The sequence below is a fragment of the Ceratotherium simum genome, chromosome 22 (genome assembly GCF_057802395.1).
Source record: "Ceratotherium simum simum isolate JZ-2026a chromosome 22, ASM5780239v1, whole genome shotgun sequence".
Lineage (NCBI taxonomy): Eukaryota > Metazoa > Chordata > Mammalia > Perissodactyla > Rhinocerotidae > Ceratotherium > Ceratotherium simum.
The window spans coordinates 10,185,728-10,203,778 of record NC_141921.1 but is presented as its reverse complement, the minus strand read 5'-3'; the positions used below and the strand labels follow the sequence as shown (position 1 = coordinate 10,203,778).

At 45.8% G+C, this 18,051-nt stretch overlaps 1 protein-coding gene across 1 annotated transcript in view; it reads right to left on the bottom strand.

The window, feature by feature from the left end:
• AGBL4 (AGBL carboxypeptidase 4) overlaps window positions 1-18,051 on the bottom strand; it is a 1,245,941-nt gene that overhangs the window by 114,281 nt on the left and 1,113,609 nt on the right. The window lies entirely within an intron of this gene.

Below are 18,051 nucleotides of genomic sequence, written 5' to 3'. Positions count from 1 at the left end.
TACTCTGTGTCTTTTGACTGGAGAATTCAATCCCTCTACATTTAGAGTTATTATTGATATATGAGGGCTTAATACTGCCATTTTTTCTCTTGTTTTCTGCTTGTTCTATATTTCCATTGTTTCTCTTCCTTTATATTTCTGTCTGCCATTTCAGTTTGTTGGTTTTCTGTGGTGGTTTTCTCAGTTTTCTCTTTATTTATGAATTGTGGCCCTGCTCTGATTTGTTATTTAGTAGTTACCATGAGTTTTGTATAAAAGGTCTTGTAGGTGAGATAGTCCATTTTCTGATAGACTTTTATTTCTATTAGCCTAAACATGTTCCATCTCTTTCCTCTTCCCTTTATGAGTTATCATTGTCACAAATTATTCTGTTTTGTCTTGTGAGTTTGTGACTAAGTTGAAGTGTTTAGAGTTACTTTTGATGCTTTCCTCCCCTTTATCTTTTAAGCTATAATTAAGTATTTGCTTCCCTGTTCTGAAAGAGAGCTGCAGTTTTCTGATTTTGTCTGTCTACTTATTTCCTTGCTCAAATCTTTGTAGACCCTTACCTTTTTGTTTCAGTTATGAGGGCATCCTTGATCATTTCTTGCAGGAGAGGTCTAGTGGCAGTGAACTCCCTCAGCTTTTATTTATCTGGGAAAGCCTTTATTTCTCCTTCATATCTGAAGGATAGTTTCACTGGATAGAATATTCTTGGCTGAAAGTTTTTGTCTTTCAGTATTTTGAATAAATCATTCCAGTCTCTCCTAGCCTGTAAGGTTTCTGCTGAGAAATCCACTGAAAGCCTGATAGGGGTTTCTTTGTACATTATTTTCTTCTGCCTTGCTGCCCTTAGTATTTTTTCTTTGCTGTTGACTTTTGCCAGTTTTACTACTATATGCTTTGGAGAAGGTCTTTTTGCATTGATGTAATTAGGAGTTCTATTGGCTTCACATATTTGTAAGTCTGGTTCCTTCCCCAGGTTTGGGAAGTTCTCAGCTATTATTTCTTTTTTCTTTTTTTTTCTTTTCTTTTGGTGAGGAAGATTGGCCCTGAGCTAACATCTGCCGCCAATCTTTCTCTTTTTGCTTGACGAAGACTGTCCCTGAGCTAATATCTGTGCCAGTCTTCCCCTACTTTGTATATGGACGCCTCCACAGCATGGCTTGATGAGCGGTGTGTAGGTCCGTGCCAAGGATCCGAACCTGCATACCCCAGGGAGCCAAAAGCAGAGCACATGAACTTAATCACTATGCAACCAGGCTGGCCCCTCAGCTATTATTTTTTGAACAAGCTCTCTGCTCCTTTCTCCCTCTCTTCTCCCTCTGGAATAACTGTAATCCTTTTGTTGCGTTTCCTAACTGAGTTGTATATTTCTCAAAGAATGCCTTCATTTTTTTAAAAATCTTAGTTCTCTCTCCTCCTCCACCTGAAGCATTTCTATATTTCTATCCTCTAATAACATCAGCTCCATTTTTTAAGGATTCTAGATTATTTTTTATTGCATTAATTGTGTTCTTCGTATCCAGAATTTCTGCCTTTTTTTTTTTATAGTTTCAATCTCTTTGGCAAAGTATTCCTTCTTCTCATTGATTTTATTCCTGAGATCATTGAACTGTCTTTCTGAGTTTTCTTGTAATTCGTTGAGTTTCTTTATGATAGCTATTTTGAATTCTCTGTCATTTAGATTGTAAATTTCTGTGACTTCAGGGTTGGTTTCTGGAGACTTGTCATTTTCCTTCTGCTCTGAATTGTTACTGTAGTTTCTCATGGTGTTTAATCAACTAATCCTTTGCTGGCGCATTTGTGGTAGTATCACATCACAGATTCCACCTGCTACTGCTAGGGGGAGCAGGAGCTGTGTTTCTGCTCCCACCCACCTGCTGGAAGTTGTGGATACAGTGGGTGCTCCAACTCCCATTGTGTGGGTACAGAAAGCACTTGCACGTGGGCTCAGGGCTGCCGCTGCCTCTTCTTACAGTTGTGCTGAGGCACATTTCCACTTGTGGGGCTGCAGTGGCCCTATGGGCACTCCCACCAGCTGGAAAAGCATTCGCATGTGCATGCAGATCTGCTGCCACCTCTTATGGTCACACCAGCTGCTGTGCTTGGTGGTCATGGCTTCTTCACGGGGTCCAAGCCTGGGCTACTCATTGGGATTGCAGCAGCATGGTGGGTGCTCTCACTGGCTGGGAAAGCGTTTGCACGTGGGCTCAGGGCTGCCGCTGTCTCTTCTTACAGTCATGCTGAGGCACTTTCCCACATGCGGGGCTGCAGCGGCACTATGGGCACTCCTGCAAGCCAGAAAAGCCTTCGCGTGCACACACATGCTGCCAGGGAAGGGTAGGAGAGTGCTCACCTATCTCCACTACTTCTCAGGGACCCAGTTAATCCACTTTCAGATGTATAGCTGTGTGAGTCTCTCAGGTGTCCTGTTGTGCTGTGTGGGTATCCTCCATTGGTCAACGAATGTCCATTTAGTTGTAGTTCAAAGGAGGAAAGATGATAAAGGGAATAGTTCACTCCGCCATGTTGCTGATGTCACTCTCTGTATTGCCATTTTATAGATGAGAAAACAAAGGCTTAGAGAATTTCCTCTAAGGTCACAGAGCTACTATGTAGCAGAGTTAGAATTTGATTTCAGGTCAGCCTGATTCTCAGAGTCCAAAATCTTAACAATTGCTCTCCTTACTCTGCTCCTCTCTGACTATACTAAATTGTCTTTCCAAAAGGAAATATTTACTGCTGTGACCACTGTCTTAATCTACATACTTATACAGGCAGTTCTTAAATATTATGGTCTGCAATATTACTACTCTTGAGAGTTATTAAAGACAGGCAGAGACTCACATACACACACTCATCTGAAACCCACCCAGGGTCATTCAGACAGCATGTGGTAGAGCTCGCCTCAAACTCAGGTCTGTCCAGCTTTAAGGTCCACATTTTCCTGGGAATAAGCTGTTTAAGGCAAGCCCTCTGCCTCTGAGAATGCCTAAGTAAGTTGAGGAAGGGACACTGGTTTAGGTAACAAGGATGAGGTAAGGGTTAAATACAGCAATTCATCAAGGTTTTATTGAGAAACTTCTATACACCAAGCTCCAAGGTAGGTGCTGCTGGGATATAGGGATTGATGAGAGACATTCCTTGGCCTGAAGAAACATATAGTCTAACAGGATAAAGAAGATATGTCCATTTATAATTCAGGACAGTGTTGAGAGGATGGAATGAGACAATGCAGGTACCAAACTTAACTTAGCACAAGTTCTGGCACATAATAGCCACTCAAAAATGCTATGCTGTTGTTTTATTGTACTTTATTATTGTTTTATGCTACATTCTATATGAGTGACATAGATAATAAGTTTGAAGTCCATAGGGAGCTGGAGTGGACAGTAGAAAGCAGTGGTCAGGGATGACCTCCTATCTTTTCCTCCAGTCTTGGAGCAGGCAGATCTGAGTTCATATCCACACCCTGTTCCCTCTTAATGTAGTAGGCAGTTGAATGCCCAGCATCTAACTCTGTGATTAGATGGGGCAGGGGGTGGGAGGAGTTTGCTCCGCCATCATTACAAGATGATGAGACTATGGCTGCCCCTTTTCTCCTACCACAGAAGACAAACGGGACAGATGCTCCCTCTTTGTGACCTGGCAGCCAGAACAGCAGCAAGGAACCCAGACTCAGACAACAGCCACTCCCGCCCAGGACTTAAACTTGGACTAGGTCATGTGGGGCGGGTCACACAGCAGTGAGATCGTGGAACAGAGGTAGATGATTCCGGCCAACAGCCAGTTGTCTGCCTCTGCTACTCTGCTAATTGTTTTCCAAGTCTGGCTCTCCAGCTTCTGCTTCATTCTGTCATTCCCTTCATATAAATTCCCTTTGTGCTTAAGTGGCTGGAGTCAGTCCTTGTTTCTTTAATAGAAAGCGTCCCTAACCGTATGGCTCTGTGGATTGATTTACAGAAAACTCCAGTAGGCCCCTATGTTGCCCACTTCCCAATGGCTGGTCATCAAGCAGATGGAACTATTGGTCTGGGTGCTGTGCTGGCAGAGCTCTTCCAGCCTCCAGTGAGCATCTAAAAATTTGAAAAGTAACATTGTTGTTGATAACAGGACTTAATCATAAACAACTGTATCCTAAAGATGGTTAGTTTACCTATGTCTCCTCTGCCTCCAAATAAGAATGCCCTCAGCAATGTCTTGGCCAAGTCACCAGCTTAGTCCAAGATACCTATATGATCTGGTATTTACAACCTTCCCAGACAGCTTGTCTAATTCTTGGACAGCTCCATTAAGAAAGTCTTCCTTCTCTTTAGCTGAAATTTGTCTTCCAGTGACGTCTTTTTATCAGTCTCAGCCTTGCCCCATGGAGTCACACAGAACAATGGGGCTACGTTGTGAAAACCGGGGGCTTTGGGAGTCACAGTTAGGTTAAAGTTTTGGCTGTACTCCTTAGCAGCTATGTGACCTTTTTAAAATTTCTTTTTTTTAAACCCCCTGGGCTTCCATTTTATCATGTTACAATGAGGATAACAACCTTGACCTTCTGGATTGCATACATGAACTAATGTCTGTAAATGGCCCAGCAGAATCCTCAAAACAGAGTGAACGTTGAATAAACGGTAGCCAGTGATGACAGTTGCAGTGGTGGTGATTGTGGGCTTGTTGAAATTGTCTAAACGTAAATATAATCTCCTCTGGGAAGGCTTGCAGACTCACTGTCTGCAAATATGGAATAGGTGCTTTTCCTCTGCTCCCAGAGCATCCATGGCTCCCCCATCAGAGTAGCTACGGCACAAGATGTAGTAATTGTTGAGACTGTCTTCCCCACTGGACCATGAATTCTGCAGGGTATGGATGATGTCTCATTCATGTTTGTATTCCTGTGCCTGACAAAGAGCCTGGACCATGGCAGACACTGGGTGGTTGTTGAACAAATATTTCATTCTTTCGCGAGCATTTTCCTATGTCATGTGATATGGTTCTCCCCACCATCCAGCCACAGAGGTGAACTCCATTTTTCAAGTGAGGGCTAGAGATGGTAAGCCATTCCTTCAAGGTCACCTAACCAGCACTTCACTAGAATCCAGGTGTCCTGGCCCTATGCCCCATGGTCTTCCCACTTGGCCATGCTGCTTCCAGGAAGCCTCTCTAATTCAAAAAAGTGAGATTCAAAACTGAAGGAAAAGTGTTACAGGTGGGAGATCCTAAAGGATCAACTCTTTGATCCAGCCTGCTGATGAAAATAGAATGTGCTGGTGATTCAAAGGCAACTCAGTCCTCAAAGAATCCCAGAGCTCTTTAGGAGCCAAAGCATTTGTGAAATTCTTCTTTGCTGGGTACTTTTTGAGCTGATTTTTAGAGAACGTATCTAATAGCTACCAGTCTATCAGTAGGTGGGTATTTACCGAACAAAACATCTTAGTGAAGATGCAGGAACCCTGGCCAGGGACCGGGGGACAGGCCTCATCTCTAACGTCCACATCATCTTGGGAAAGTCACCTCCCTGCCCTGGGCTCCATGCTCTGCTTTGTAAAACGAGGGGGTTATGCTTCACTCGTGGAGGTCTCTTCCAGCTCTCTCATGATATGATTCTAAAGCATCAATAACTGGGCTTTACCCGGAGAGTTAGGGACTTAGAGTAAGCATACATTTCCAATAAAGTTAAGTTAAAATACAAAGAAAACAAGATATTATAGTTTTAAAAAGACACACCAAATAGTCAAGGGTTACCAATATCTTAGCATTAATTGCATGCATTTTTCAACATTTGAGATTTGCATGGGACCCAATCCTTGCTTCTATGATTTCTCGAGGAGCTCTTACCTCTGAAGCGGGGAAGGGAGTTTGCCAAACGTCAAGGCATGAGAGAGCATTCCAGGCAGAGGGCGAGGCATGGGCAAAGTCAGGGAAGTGAGAATGGTTGGAAATTGTACATATTTCTAACAGGCTAATTGTATTATGTTTGGGTCCCTAACTAGGCTGTAAGCATCAGGAGGCCAAGGCTGTTGCAGGCTCTTTCACTTCAGTGCTTTCAGGACCCAAATCAGAAGCCTAAAGACAGAGGAATGGACAAGATGACTCCACATGCCAGGCTCCCACTCCTCTGATGGCCAGCTCAGAGTCACTGCGTGTGAAGTCCTGGGTCTCTGCTCTGGGTGTCTGTTTCCTTGGTGCTCTTCTATTCAGTTATGTATTTTTAAGATGAAATTTCTGCATAAGCTCAAAATCAAGACCCCTTTCGGACACGAATGGGGCTAGTTTTGACACCAATGAGGCAGAATACTTGACATTAGGACTATTCTAGAAAATCTAAATTTATGGAAATCAAATTTATACATGACTGCATTATATATAATTTCTTTCTTTTGAGTTGGAAATGCTTTCAGTATCGTCTTTCTTCTTCCAAACTGTGAGCCCAATGAGGGCAGGGACCATGTCAGAGTCATCTGGCCCTCCTCCACTCCAGCTTATCTACCACAGACCCAGGTGCAGAGAAGGTTCAGTATATCTATTGAATGAATGAGTGAATGAATGAATAGATGCACAAATGCATGAACAAATACCCTGCAGGTGCAAACAAAGTTTAGGTAATTACTTGAAAACTTATTGTGAAAAGTATTTAAGCACCTGTTACATGCTAGACACCCTCACAATTACCAAGGGGAGGTAGGTATTATTATCCTCATTTTATAAATGAGCAAATACAGTCTGAGAGATCTGACCTTGAGAAGGTCAAGTGACAACTACTAGAATATAGAGCTGGTATTCGAATCTAGGTCTTATTAATGCCATGTTGGTCTACAGTGACACTTTGAGGTCCCCCCAGCCATCGGTGAGGCTGTGTCATCTATGAAAGAGACCGTAAGCCACTCCTTTGTCTGCTCTTCCTGTCCCAGTCTCTTCCTCCTCTGCCCAATGGCAGAGGTACAATGGTTCCAGAGAACATTATTCAAATGGCAAATAAATAGCTCCATCTCGTGAAGGGCATCGTGCTTCATCGCTATTGCAATAATGGCAGCTAGAATGAGGGCAATGATTTTAATTCCCCTCCTTATGATTTCCTTTTCATCCCCTCTAAAGAATAGAGAAACAGGCAGCTTGGTGGCTCTAGATCAATCTTGTCCTGAGCACCGTGGGGCTGTGTGCTCCTGGAAGGGTGGCACTGACAAGCAGAGATGTATGGGGCATGCTTGCAATTGTCCCTCAAACGCAGCAGTTTTTCAGCGTTACCAGTGAGCTGGATTGGATTAAGTATATTTGCACCAAAGCAAAATAAATATTGCTTTATTTAATGCCACTAAAAGGTTGGGATTCAATTGCCCTTGGCCTGAGGCACCTTCCGGCTCTATTGATTGGCCAGCGTCAAAATGCCAGACAATCTGTCATCAACAGCTCCTGCAAAATGCTTAGCAGGTGGGGTGGGCTCTGCTGCGGTGGAGATGGAGGACAGCAGGCAGTGTCCTTTGTCCCAAACACAAGGGCTAATTATAACACATCCACTCCCATCACCACCAAGATATTTAAAGCATTTCCCCACATCCCTTCTTAGATCATCACAACAAGGATGTGACCGGGCTGTGGAGGCAGAGAGGAGGGTGGATAAGAATGCAGCTTCCAAGTCAGAAGGACTTGGGTCTGAGTCCCAGATCTACCACTGCATAGTTTTGTGACCTTGGACAAATTCATCTGTTTTGAAACAGCTGACAGAACTGGCAGGAGAGACTGAATCTATTTCATTTGCCATTGAGACTTCAGTGCTAGCACAGTGTCAGGTACACAAACAACTCTTAGTTAAACTATAAATAGAGGCTCACAAAGGTTAAGCAATTTGTCCATAGCCCAGTAAAGACAAATGACAGAGGCAGGACTTGAACCCATCTGCCTGGCTCTAAAACTTATGTTTTTAGCCGTCACTCTGCTCACTCTTAGCGATCCTGGGACTTATGTGAGGTGAGGGGTGGAGGCAACTCTGTTCTTTTTTAATGAGGAAACTGAGTCTCAAACAGGGGACTAGCATGAAGGGTACCTTTATGCAAATTGACAAAAGGTGCCCCCTTCTAGGCCGACAACTTACAAACAGGCGCCCCTTCTGGGTGGGTGAAGTACAAAATGATGCCACTTGCTCTGGCCAGATGTGGGGCTAGGAGCAGAGTCGCAGCCCCCATTGGCTCCCTTGACCAGGAGCCTTTGTGCAGTGAGTACACACACTGCATGTCCAGGTGAGGCGGCCCTGGACGTGTCCAAGGTTCACAGCAGAGCCAGAGTTAGTGCTCAGATTTCCTACCTCCAAGGGTCGGCAAGGTCTTTCCCCTGTAATGGTGGCCTTTCTGGCAAGGTTGCAGGATTGGGGGAAGGGCAAGCTCAGACTATGTCTGGAAAAGGGATCATCTCCAACCCCAAACTTCCTGGGGCCCTTTCTCTGAGAAATTACTCCCAGAGGGCAAGAAGAAGCCTTGTTGGAGGGCCTTCTCCCATCCTGTGGGGAGCACGTGCTCCAGGGATTCATCCTCCCTCCTCCTGTCTCCTGCTCGGTGACAATGAATACTAGGCTTGGGGGGATTTCCACATGGTGACTAAAAACAATTCTGAGAGCCAGTCACCCACTGAAGGACCCAAGATTTCATAAAACCCAATATCCCCATTGCAAAGAGGGAGAAACTGAGGCCAAGGTCATACAGCTGTGTAAGGGTAGAGTTGGAAGTCCATTCCAAAACCAAAGGATGATTTTTCTCTCTATGGGAACAGTGACAAGAAGTAAAAAGAACCATTTAAAAAGGCCTGAGGGGCGATATTTTCTAACGGAGCTCACTCGCCCTTGGGGCTAGGAATTGGCTATTTCAATTTCTTAAGTGAAAAAGGGCAGAGGAAACACAAAGGGGAAGGAAAGTCCTTTAAGTCTTCACAAGATCTGGGAGCTGGTGAGACCCCTGCCCACCTGGTCTGAGCCTGAGAAGCAGCCCAGCTTGCGAGTGTGGACTCTGGAGCCACACTGCCTGGATGAGATCCTGGCTCGGCCATGTGTTAGCTGTGTGGCTTAACCTCTCCGTGCCTCTGCCGTGATCTGCAGAATGCAGATTCTGTCTACCTCAGAGGCTTGCTTTGAGGACTAAATGAGATCAGAGTAAAATGCTGAGGACACTGCCTCGTTGAGATAAGTGCTGCACACATGTTAGCTGTGGTTTGATCTCGGTGTGACGCTCAGGGTCCTCCACAATCTGGTCCCACTTGTTCCTCCAGCTTCTCACGCCATGTCCCCAATCTGTACATCACGCAAGGCTTGCACGTTAAACGTCCTATGAGGTAATTATATAAAAGGCGCCCCCTCCTGTGGGCTGATGCAATCGCACCAAGTCGCACAGCAGGTCAGGCCTGGGCGGCACATCAGCCTCCACCCGCCCTCTTAGCTGGTGCCTTTGTGTGGTGCGTGAACTTGCACTGTAGGCTGCAGTCCTACCACGTGCACCAGCCACGCCAGACCACTTGGCATTCCCCAAGGCTCCCTGTTCACTTAGGGCTCAGGCAGCAAGGCAGCTCAGAGGGTGAGCACTTGGGATCTGAGCCCTCTCCGGTTTTAACTCCTGGATCTCCCATTATCGTGGGACCTTGAGCAAATGATTTAACCTCCTTTTTTGCTTCAATTTCCCTATCTGTAATATGAGGATAAAGGAAGAACCTACCTCATAGGTGCATGGGTTTGTTGGGAGGAATCCCCTGTTGCTTTTAATCCCAATGGGCACTTTTAGTCCCCAGGAATAAAGAGAGCAGCTCTTTGTCTCCATCCCCTTGCTTCCTCTCCTTGAGGGAGGGGATGGAACTTCTCTGATCAGTCAACTGGAGAAAAGGAGCAGAGCCTGTTGGGCCTGGCCCCTCCACGTGGCTTGTCTGGATCTGCAGCCCTGCAGGGGGGGTCATTCTGGTCTCTTTCTGCTACATGGTGTGCCTTCTGGGAGGCAGCTCACTTCCTGCTCTCTTGTGGCTGGTGGGGAAGTTGGATTTTGGGGTGCAGTAAAAGGAGGTGAATTTTAGCCACAGAGGTAAGCATGCCTTCCAAATCCTTCTTTGATCAATAATAAAGCTATGTTTTGACCTCTATCTTTCTGATCCCTGCGTCTCCTTCTAAACTGGTAGAAGTGGGATGAGAGCAGGGGCAGGAGTATGATGAGTTGTCACCCCTACATCTCCAGTGGAAACAACACATAAGAAACACTTAGAACAGGGTCTGGCGGCTTGTACAAGTTCAATTAATGTTCGTATTATTATCATCACTGTTGTTATTTAACATTATTATTCCTTCGGTTTAGAACATGTTGCCAATCTCTTCCCCCGGCTAACTCTCACTCATTGCTCAAGACTCATCTCACACAACACCTCCTCTTTGTGGGCAAAGTCCACCTCAGTCCCGGTGCAAAGTATGTGCTGGGTGAACATTTGAGGGAAGAAAGGGAGGGAGGAGGGAGGAAGAGAAGGAAAGGAGATGGGGAAGAAAAATTTGGTTCAAAGGCTTCTCACGCAGAGGCAGAGTGCCAGCAAAGGCACAGGCGTGAGCAAGGGCAGGCCGGCTTAGGGCAGTGGAAAGAGCCCAGGGAGACAAGAGGGCTTGACGGAGGGTGGTGGCACAGGACATGCAAGAGGTACGGTGGGCAATGATGCTGAGAAGGAGGCGCCGGGACACTGCACGTGCCTTGAATACCAGGCTAGAGTTTCGGTTCCTTCTGACGGCCAGTAGGGAGCCACGGAAGGATGTTACCTGGCGAGCTGACCCTATTCAAGCAGTGTTGTAGGACCTGAGACCAGAAATGATGAAGTTCTTGATTCTATCAATCACATGGTTTTGCTCCTCCAGACTCCCCAGCCACTAATTCTGGGTTACTGTCTCCTCCGAGGCCTGTCTTCACTGTGGAATCAATTACTAAAATCAACTTGCTATCAACTCTAACTTTGAAATGCTATTCAGCCACTTGCAGGGACAGAGATGGGGAGCGGCCTCCACAGACATCTAGCCATCTGGCCTTTTCTGTGGAACCTGGCTGGGAAGCTCATTTGAATAATTGGTTTTGGCGGTGTGCACTTGTGGGTTAGACACCTGATTACACTGCCAGCCCCAATGTCCTTTCAGCCTCCACAGAAACATCACTCAGGTTACATAAAGCAGGAGAGAGACTCTGGGAGGTAAGGCTCTGTCTGGCCCCTGTTGTCACTTGCACTTCATTTTGACTAACTATGTGGCTCACTCACTGTGTGACCTTGAGCAAGTTACTTAGCCTCTCTGTGGCTTGGTTTCTTCTTTATTCAAAGAGGGAGAGTGATTTCTGCACTGTCTATGCCACAGGCTTCTTGAAAGGCTCTAAGAGAAGGTGGGGGAGTTGTGACTAAGCAGAAATGCAAGTGGAAAGACTTGGGTTGAGGACAGCTCAGCATCAGATAGCAATGTCCATGTAGGCTGTATCAGGAGAAGTATGTCTCCCGAATTAGGTTTCTGATGGTCCCTTCCTACTCCTACTCCACTAGCTAGCTCTATGAACTTAAGGGAGTTACCTAATCTACCTATGCCTCAGTTTCCCCATCTGTAAAATGAGAATGATGATAGAGTTGTTCTAAGAATTAAGTGAAACAATACATGGAAAATGCCTCGAATAGTGCCAGACCCAGGAGCTTCAATAGCTATTAGCTATTCATTATGACCATCATCACCATCATCATCATCATCATCATCATCATCATCATCATCGTCACCATAACTGTTCAGTCCTGGATACCACGCCTCAAAGACAGACAATGACAAACACGTGGACATGTTCAGAGGACAGCAGGAAGGATGAGGAGGAATGGACTTCAGGTTACATATGAAAAGTTGGAAGGCTTCGGGGATGTTCAGCCTGGAGAATAGGAGCCGGTCGTGGTTGGAGTGAGTGGGGAGTGGGGACACACAATCTTCAAACAGCTGAAGGGCGACCAGGTGAAAGATGGACTGGACCTGGATAATCCTTTGGAGGGAGAAGCAGAAATGATGGGCTGCAGGTTTAGCCTGACTATAAACTGTCTGTCTACTGTCAGAGTTCACATCAGTGCAGCATGATGCTTTGGAAGGGAGGGAACCACCCAGGCCTGGAGGTGGACAAGCAGAGGGGGCATGGCTGTCACTCAGGGATACTGCTGAGGGATCCCTACCCTGGGCGGGGCACTGGCCCAGATGTCTCTGAGCTCCCATCCCACTCCAAGGCTGATGATGCTATGACAGACGCACAAAGCGGGGGACGTGTGGCCAGGATGGAGAAGGAGGCACAGTGAGAAGGGACTGGCAGATCTCTCAGTGAGGCAGTACTTGCAGTGGATCTTTGTTTTCCATTTCTAGCTTGATAAAAAAGGGACAGATTTTATGCCGTCAAAGAACGAATAGAATGCTGACATGTATTCTACATTTTACATAGTGAATTTTACAGTGTTCTATTTTGGACAGTTTAAAATGTTTCCTCCTTCGGATGTTGAGGTGGGCAAGGCAGACCAGTTAGAATGTCTGTGTGTGTGTGTATGTGTGTGTGTGTGTGTTGGGAATACTTCTCCTGGTGTTTCACCCTCTGCCATGCTTAATGATGTTTTGCTGTGCAAATCTCTCTTTAGCTCCCCTTTATGTCTAGTGAGCTCCTATATATCCTCCAGCCTTCAAAAACCCTCCTTCATTGCCCCCAGTTGGAAGGAGGCACTCCCTGCTTTTAGGATACACTGTAGCAGAAGGTTAAATCTGTAGCAGGCTGGGGTCAGCCTGCCTGGGTTCATAAACCTGCTCTGACCCTTCCTGCCAGGGGACCCGGGGCAAGCTCATTGGTGCCTTTGTGCTTCAATTTCCTTCTCTATTTAAAATGGCGTTATAATACTACCTCCATCACAGGGCTGCTGTGAGGGTTAAGGGAGATGATATACACAATGCATAGTTAGTAGGAACTCAGACATCAGCTCTTATTATATCTCAGCCTCCGTAGCACCACACACACCTCCAGTACAAACACTGAGCTTCTTATAGGCAAAGGCTGCCTCTGATTTCCATCTGCTTCCCCAAGGCTAAGCACAGGGCCTGACACTCAGCAGGCCCTCAACAAACCTTAGTTAAGTTGGATTTGCCGCACTGGAGCATCCTTTGCTACTGAGGATCACCGGGGCCAAGAGACATAGTGTGGTGCGGGTCTGCAGATCACAGCAGCATCCGTTTCCAGGGTGGGGTGTGCAGTGCTTGCTATAAAGCTGAATCATTTCTGCACCACCCTTAAGGTCTGTTCCTCTCCCCCACCTCCACACTCCCAAGAAGTACTGAAGTTTTCTGAAGATGAGAAATCTCACGGCATCCTGCTATCTTTTGGGTAACTGCGTATTTTATGATGACTAATAGGCAATTACTATGGTAATATTGCGATTCTGCGTGTGTGAGGTTTGGGAAATGAGAAATTATGGGTAACTACTTTGGACTCATTTCTATGGTAACAAAAAGTAATTGTCATTAAATACCAGTTATACTGAGGCTGTACCTGGTAATTATAGATTTTTATGCCCAGAAACATAAATAAAACCAATAAATTTATTCAAAGGTCTATGACTGTTTACTTATATGTGGCTCCATGGAATACACAATGACAAGCACCTAATTAAGAAATGCAAACCCAACACAGAGTTTCATATTGTCATATAGAGATGGAGAGTCTGTTTTTGCAAGGCAAAAATGCTAGGCAACTTGGGCATTGCACATTCTCAGAAGAAAACACAGTAGGGTACAGGTGGGGGTAGGGGCTGTCTTCTCTGCGAAGGAAGTGATGGTGAGGAGGAGGCGGCAGAGAGAGCGTGCAAACGCTGCAATGTACGTGGGCAGCAGGCCTACTGCAGGACACTGAGAATTGCCGACCATTGTAGACTGACTCAGCCCATCCCCCAACCCCAATGGCCTTCCAGCTAGGAGTTGCCTTGTTGCAGCTTCTTGGCTCTGAGATACCTGAAGTTACAGTATTCATCCCTCAAGACTCTTGGGCGCCACCTCCCCCTAAACTCTCCAAAGATGCTCAAATTGCATCAGTAGTCATACCATTCTTACATATTTTTTATTGATTTAAAATACACATAACATAAAATTTACCATCTTAATCATTTTTAAGTGTAGAATTCAGCGGTATTAAGTACATTCATAATGTTGTGCTACCATCACCACCATCCGTCTCCAAAACTCTTTATCTTTTAAAACCGAAACTCCATACCCGTTAAACAATAACTCCCCATTTCCCTCTCCCCTCAGCCCCTGGCAACCACCATTCTACTTTCTGTCTCTATGATTTTGACAACTCTAAGTACCTCATAGAAGTGGAATCATACAGTATTTGTCCTTTTGTGATTGGCTTATCTCCCTTAGCATAATGTCCTCCAGGTACATCCATGTGACAGCCACACCATTCTTGACAGAGCCTCTCCCCAGTGCTTGTACTAAATGATGGAAGGTGACTTGCACTTCACTTTCCTCTTCCAAGAGGGCAGGAGGGAACAGAGGCCAAGGGAGAAAAGTGTCTTGCCCAAGGACAAGAAGGCTCCGGAGAGTGGGAAAGTTAGGCCCCAGTTCTCTGCTCCCACCTCCAGCTTGTAAGGTAGAGGCCACGTTTGGGGATGCGGAGAGTCCCTGGAGGCACTATGTGACTTTGAACATGGCTCTTCACCTTTGCAGTCTCAGTCTCTCCTCTGCTCAAATAGATATAATAAAAACTAACTTTCCTTTCTCAAAGAGTTGTTGTGATGGTCAAATGTGGTTTTTAAGTGCCTTTAAAAGTATAATGCCCTGTACAATAACAAAGTGTAACTGTAGGTCCAGAGTTCACTCACTCATAACAGCAGCTCATCATGGGATTCATGTCACAACAGCATCAGATCAAAACAGCTGGGACTTGGAGGCTGTGTGAGTGAAGGGACAGGGTTGGGGGCTGGCAGCATCTGGTGATAACTACTCTACAGTGGGGATTGTAGCTTTGTGCCACAGCACAATTACCAAACACTGCTGTTGAGTTTATTTGTTCATTTAGGAAATAGACATCCAAGGCCCATTCTGCGCCTGTCGCTGAGCCAGGCTTTGGGGATACAGAAAGATGAAGTCCTGACTTCATGGAGTTCACAGTCTAGAGGGGGAGACCGCCATTAAACACATAGTCAAATCAATAAATACATGATTGCATGTGGGGCAAGGGCCAGCACAGAGTGCTAGGAGAGAGTGTAAGGGAGACCTACTCCGTACTGGAGGCTCTGGGAAGGCCTTTCTGTGAATTGGGGTTAAACCTCAGAGCTGAACTGAAAAAAGGCCAGTGAAATTGGAGGGTAGTAAGTGAGACAGAGAGTAGAGTTGCCCTGTGTCTTCATTATACTCCATAATATCATTGTTAGCCACTGTTCTTCACCCAACAATTATAGATGGCCACTGTAGAGTACACTCTTGCTATAAAGTTTAGTATAGGTCCTCCACACCCCTCCCGGAGCCCGTCTAGTAGCATATACTGTTGTCTAGTTAGTAAATGCTGCCACGCTTTACCATAAAGAGCATTATCTATTCTGGTATAGCTGTCGCCTTTTGCAACTAAATGCTAGAGTGTACTTCGTCTAATTTACTACAAATAGCACTGTATAGATACTGTATTATTAAATATAAGCTTTGCATGATCAAATCTCCTGAGTATCTTCCTAGATTGGATTACATGTTTGTTTAATGGAGAAGAAGAAAAAGGAGGAAGAGGAGGAAGAAGAGAAGAAGAGGTGCCTCTAGGGCAGGCCTGTCTCCTGGTTGTCACCCAGGGTCTGGCCTGTCTGGTGCAGGCGTAGGGGAGCGTAGGACAGCAGGGAGGAGCTCGGGCTCCAACATCCCTGTGTCCCTGCCTGCTCCTCGCAGTCACACGACCTAAGGCAGCTTATCTAACTTCACTGAGGCTTGAGGGACTGCACATCCTCAGAGGATGTTGACAGGAGGAAAGTCAGAGAACAGGAGAGAGAGGCAGCCATGTGGCTGGCTGCGTTCCAACCTGTTTCCAGCGATGGGATCAGTTCCTGTGAGGTCTGGCTCTGTTTCCTGCCCTAGAATTCTGACAAGTAATCTTCCTTCCTTCCTTCCTTCCTTCCTTTCTTCCTTCCTTCTTTCCTTCTTATCTCCTACCCTCCCTCCCTCTTACCTTTCCTCCTATACTTACACTAATTTGAGAATATTTTTATTATTTGTAAGCAGAGAAACCCTAACAAAGACCCTCCTTCCCAGAGTGGTTGTGAGGATTAAATAAGTGTGTAAGTGCTTGACATGACCCTGGGGAGCAAGCAGAATCCTTAGAGTGGCCTTTCCCAAAAATGTGTCTTATAAACTCTAACACTCCTGGGGGCCAGGGGTGAGGGGGTGAGGGCAAACAGGCTCTATAGGAAAAGGGTTCCTTGACACTTAACTTTGGGAAACACTGAATACTATATTCCCCTCTTCAGATTCCCATTTATTAGCAACTTCAAAACTGAAAAATATTATTGTAAAAGAACATGTTTAACTTTGCTTAACTCTGTGTCAGCCAAACTCAAACTCCAAATTCTTTTGTCCCCCCGATGCCTTGGCAAGCCCCACCACTCCGTGGGAAATGCTGCTGTTGACAGGAGGGTGGCTTGGGGAAGGGCTGGCCTAGAGGACCTTGAAGTCACCTTGAAGCTCTCAATTCTGAGCCTTTGTTATTAGTTTTCAAATTCTCCAAATCTTTAGTAGTGAATCTCATGATTGCTAGGCTATTTGTTGCTATTCAGTTCTGTTTTAGCAACAGGATTAATGCCTGTGGTTAGAGATTTTCTCCAACTCTCATAATGAGAATCACGTATTCTCACTAGGAGAACGTTGCAGGTTTAAACTTCATTACAGAACCATTCTGAGGGTTGGAGTGCTTTTATCCTGAAATCTCAAATCACAAAATTTGGAGCTTGAAGACATATAGAAAGCATCTAGTTCCCCATCACCACCTCACAGGCTGTCTGAAGCCCAGAGAGGGAAGTCATTTTGGCCAAGGTCACAGACCTTTTTCCAACTCATCATCCCTGGTAGAAGACGATGACATAAATAAGTGTGCAGAGTAGACATTATTGACCTCTCTCTGACCATTGCTGCTCTGGTGATTAACAGATATGTTAACATAAATCAAATGGTCTTTCCACCACCATTATCACTAACAGTGCATTCTGTCCAGGGAAGGTGGAAAGGCATTGCTCTCAGGCCTGCAGCAAGCCATAAAACCTGCCAGCGCTAATGAACCATCACTTGAGTCAATTAAGAGAGGAAGCAAACTGTCTTTAATTAAGGCGTCATGCATCCCATGGGTTCTCTCTAACTCATACCCAGCGGGACTAGGAAGCCCCTCTGGACCCAACTGCCATGCTCTTGGAAAGTAGTAAACCAACTCTGTTTAAAATGGACCTGGCTAGGTATCTAGAAATCTGGGTTCTGGTCTGAGCTCTGCCACTGACCTTGGGCAAGTCCTATCTCATCTCCGGGCCCCAGTTTCTTCATCAGTAAGTCATCCCTTTCTTTCACTCATATTCATCAAACACTTTTTGAGCATCTACTGTGTGCTGATCCCTGGCGCTAGGCACCGGGCACACAAAGATCATTAAGGCTCAGCCCCTGCCCTCTGGTGGCTAGAGGGCCCATGGGGTCCACGCAATGGGATAAGACTTGTTCAATAACCAGGCCTGTGGGAGCTTGGAGAAGGAGTGGCCAATTCTGTTTGGGGGGTTTGAGGAATGTCTTCCAGAAGAAGAGGCACAAGCTGAGGTGTGAAGAAGGGTTAGTGAAAGGAAGAAGGGATGAGGAGCTTCTGGGCAGATGGCAGCCTTTATGAAGGTAAGGAATCAGGGGCCAGCAGGACATGTCTAGAGAACTAGGCTTTGCTTAGAGATGCTACAGTTCTAGGAGAGGAGGGTGGGAGGTGAGGCAGGAGGGTGGATAGACAGGCACCGGGTCATACAGAGCCTCGAGTGCAAAACTGAGGAGTTTGGACTAATCAGAAATAAATCTGTAAATTTGGGCTGTGAAGTTAGACA